Consider the following 5,007-nt stretch of genomic DNA (forward strand, 5'->3'; position numbering starts at 1 on the left):
AGGATTCTGTTCCTTGAAGGATCGCTCAAACCGCCGCTTGCAGTCTCTACATCATCCAGGCAGCACCTCCAGGTAACAGAAAGATTAAACACAGCGAGATGCTCTCGCAAAGCCGCAAAGGTTTTGTGAAGGGGGTTTTTAAATATTTAAAGTATTAACACTGAATCCAATGACACATTACTTAAAAAATACAAATCTGTAAGCAGGAAATCATTTACTTTTTATTCTGTGTAGCAAATAATGCCGTGTTGTGGTTAATAAGGTTAGAGCATAAGATTTTATAGAGGAATAAATGTTTTAATGGATGACAGCTTTTGAGAGAAGGGGGAAGACGACTAAGGAAAATGGATGACTGCGACAATTATTTTTTATGTGCTAATGCCTTCATTGGTTTTGGATTGTTAATTAAGGGTATGGGGGAGGGGAGGGTGGAAACTACAATAATGAACCAATATAAAGTACTTTGTCAAGAAACAACTATTAAACAAATATTTGATAATGGAATAAAGACATGCCAAGGAATCTCATACTGGTAATAGTAATGTTCCACTAAGATGTTTTTGGAAAAGTGAGGTAGTACTTAGTTTTACTTTTCAAAGTACGACTGTATCTTGGTAAATACGATCAAAATCTGTATTGTTAATCACATGCTTTTTTCCCCAAAACTAGTAAAAAGGTAAATGCTTTATATGATGCTAATACACATTAATATGATTTATATTTGGTTATAAAACAAGTACAAGCAAATAAATATTAAGAGGAACATAACAGGGCCCCCATGTCATATCCAATTAAATTCTCCAGGTAATGACCCCATTTGCATAGTAAGCTGTACCCACACGTGGGATTTCTAATGGGGGCACTACCTGAGTACAATAATTGAGAGTGACATCACTTGAACTAGTTTTGTGCTTACCCCACTGAAAGATCCAGTCATATTATTTTTATGTCATGCTACAAGTCTGATACCAACAGTCCTTAACTTTGATGTGACAGAGAAGAAAGGATATTATTGCATTATGCATCGGATGCTCAGAATGGGCTCTGGGTTCGGAGAAGTAGGAACTAATGCATCTCTGGGACACTTTAGCAAGCTGTTCCAACACAAAGAACATCTCAAAATTTGAAAGAATGACGAATCGATACAATAAAAAGTTTTTTCTCATGGGCCATTGTTGGTACTTCTGAATTAGAAAGGATAAATTTTGATAGTTTTTGACTAAGAAGCCCTTAGTCGATAAATTGGTGTCTACATTGCTTCATAGATGTTTTATTGCAACCATATATGATGTCATATCTGAAATTTGCAGATGAAAATTAATGCAATTGCACAAATTTGCTAAAAATGTTATAAGTAAACCTTGATTCATGAGGTATTCAGGCAGCACTTGAAAACAGAAGTGACCTCTTTCTGATGCTATTTAAACACAAAAGCCATAAAGCAAACACTTCTCTAACTGAAGGCAACTGACATTCTTTCAGTGAAGCAAAGCAACTTTTAGCTGGGAATGGTAGCTGAGGTGGAGGTAGAAGCCGGTGACGAGGACAGCGTAACGACTCATTTCATACAACATAAAAAAATGAACGAGTGAATTTCTGACAACAGGAAAAAAAAACTGAGCCGTATTAATCATGGACTGGCGCGCCCTTGCACACAAATGAACAGAGGGGGACTGATTGAAAGGATGAAAGGTGGGTGACATTGCAAAAGGTCACGGCACACTTACCTGAAGAGGTTTCACCTTCTTTTCATTCACCTCCAACACTGCCGTAGCGCTATGCTGTCAGGAATATTTATGCCATTAGTGAAATAAGATGGTAATTTTGGGCCATGATGTATCAAAGCAGAAAAGTCCGAAATAAATGGAAATGTCTAGCGAGGGCCGGCGGGGGGGGAGGTGGGCCAAGCGGGCCAGAGTCCGGGTTAATTGAAAGGTTAACAGGGGGCTGTCCCTGCCAAAGGTCAGAGTACAACATTAGCCAGCAGGAGGGCTGTTTGGTACTTAAGAACAGGTAACATATGCCCCTCAGAGCACCAGGCTTGTTTCCACGCACTGAAATAGCATCTACGTGAGAGCATTTTCAATGGGCCCCCAGGGTGAGCCACGGCTCGCTCTCTTTGCGGAACACCATTACACAATTTCACAACCCGCTGCAGGAGCGGATCAAAATGTCAAAAGTCAAAGCGTGTCGCTACTGACAGCGGAGTCTTTTGAAATGACAATGCCACCCTATCACCAAACCAACCCTATTTACCGGCATTCTTGTGATAAACTAACACGCTCTTTGCCATTTCACTGGCTGAATTTTCCCTGGCAAAGATGGAAAGGTTCTATTGTGTCCAATACCCAAGTTTGGGAAATATCCAGACGTATCTTTCCACAGTCTATTTAAAACAAATTAATTATTGAAAAATGAAAATGCCTTTCATCACCTTTAAACAAAGACAGGAGCTTGTTTAATACATCATTGTGGAACACCCAGATAAGTCATTTTCAGCTTGTGAACAATGGATAAACAAATTCAGAACTGACAGGTAGAGACTTAAAAAAACAACCCAAAACAACAGTAGGGAATCATTAGTTCCTGCATTTATCACAGCAGGGTGGTGTAGCGGTCAAGGCATTTGGCAGCTGACCAGCCGGGACACCGCTGTTTTGAATTTTCCCCCAGTAAAGGCCCAGCTTAATAAAAGCGCAACACAGCATACAAAAAAACGTATGCAGTAAACGCATGTTGACTAGGATACGGGTGTCCGCCGAGCACACAAATCCATATATGGTCAAAGCATCTTTCCAACAAGCTTTCCCGCCTCCCTAAATGAACACAGGGGTGTGGACAGAGCCTCACTCTCACATGAGAGTATGCATTCTGGAACCAGCTCCAAAGACTCACTATTGAGGGGGTGAAGATGGACATCTCCTTTCCATTATTAGCCACAGAGAACACGGCACTACAGGTGCAAGAAGCTGAGCTTGAATCCTCATTTTTAAGTTTTGTTTTTATTTTCAAAATAGTGTTTTGCTTTACAGTTTGAACTTTTAAGTTTAGCAAACAGCGAGGTATGACATACGCAAAGACGAAAAGATGGATTACCAGACTGGAAGATCAAGTTGTCAAAAAAAGACAGTATGAAAACACACTATACCTCAGAAGATAAATAATAGACTTTGGAAAAATGGACCTTCACATTCTCTACATTTAGTGTTTTTCCTATTGATAGCAATTACATCCTACCAGCAGAAAAAAAATACAGACTACTCAAATGTTATTAGATTGAATACAGACCTCTTTTGTAATAAATGCATTCTCTGCTGAAGAGATGACCTTTTAAAAGTGCATGTACACAATTACAAACAGGGCAGCAATGAAAAGAACAAAATAAGAGAGAAAGTATCCTCAAAACGTACAAGAACAACCTTTCACTGCTTAAGCACCACCAAGTTCCTCTAAGGCACAAAATGAACATTTGAAAATTCACAAACAGACTTCTCAGGAATAACTGATTCATCTTGGACAGTTGATACATAAGCAAATAGAATGAGTGTACTGTGAAGTTAGGCATTTTCTTTTATCTTACATGAAGGATTTTTTTTTTCTCACAGTCAAATTTTTCTTGTCTGCAAGCCTTTCCCGCATAATCTGAATGCGTTTATTCTGGCCTGGGTTGTGATGATTTGGTGTAGGTAATTAATATCACTTTCTGGTCCAAAGAGTGCAGTTTGATCAATATTGCTTGAGCAGTATAACACAAATAGGTAAATACACAAAGCTCATAAGAGCATTTAAAACTTGCCTTGAGCTCGTACCATGAGTAACTAACGAGATGTCACTAAAAAAACACTGATTCACTGACAATCACACACAAAAAAGCCCTGTTTGGGCACATCAAAGAATTTAGCATAGACATTAAAAATGCTATTTAACACTGAAAAAAGGCTACAAATTCCAAAATCTGTTCCAGAGAGCCAGTATCTCATATATACCTCATATAGATCTCCAGTATATCCGTTTGTTGGTTAGGGCAAATATCCAACATTCCACATTGAACATTAAACATCTTCACAAATATATCTTGCTTTCAGATATGCACAGGTTTTGGCAAAGCAAGGAATATTCTTTCATCAATCAAGCTTTATCATGGTATGTTGTTCTGTAAAGTAATTACCGTACTTTCCTGACTTTTATGATTAATTAGAATGCAAGCTCTGATTTGTTGTAACTTTGGCACAACTTGACACACTCTTATGGTACGAATAAGTGTAAATACAAGAAAGGGATGATTGTGCAACAGATTTTTCCTTAGTTATTAAGAAAATCTTAACTATAGGAAAAATTAAAGGTAGAAAAAAAATACCTGAAAAAGCTTTAATTTGCCTTACTTCCCATTTTAAAAATTTGTTGTACAGTTTGTGTGCATGAAGCCAAGATTGACTTAAGGTTTAGCAAGCTACAGTAGACAATGCTAAAACTAAAGCATTAAAATTTAGTGTATCGTGTATACAGTAAACGCGCTTGTCAAAACAAACAGTCCGAGACTATGAAACCCTGATTGGTCACACAGACGGTCATAGAAGTGCCAAAGGTATAGCTGGTGAGAGGGGAGAGAGTACAGTGTCAGACAGTATGTAAAAAATACCTTGGTATTTGTAACAGTTACTCTTTGGTATGAAATACAAAAAAAGGCTCCACTTCGTTTTCAGTTTGTGTCATTTACACTTTGGTTTTAAAGAAACCAACCAAACAAGATTATGGAAAAAACAGTGCTACAAGAGATATGCTAAGGATGCTATCAATAAGTATATCTGACTATTAGTTTCTCTTACCTTTAAAAGCTATTCCAATATCATATTTCTAAAAGACCAAAGCGTTGACTAGCATATGTGACACTAATACCATCGGACAACGACATTAAAGGACTTTTATTTATACACTGATTATGCTGTGTAATTGTGCTATATGGATATCATGGTACTTGGTGTAAAAGTCTTTCTGGAATCTGCCGGG

The sequence above is a fragment of the Megalops cyprinoides genome, chromosome 23 (assembly GCF_013368585.1).
Source record: "Megalops cyprinoides isolate fMegCyp1 chromosome 23, fMegCyp1.pri, whole genome shotgun sequence".
Classification (NCBI taxonomy): domain Eukaryota; kingdom Metazoa; phylum Chordata; class Actinopteri; order Elopiformes; family Megalopidae; genus Megalops; species Megalops cyprinoides.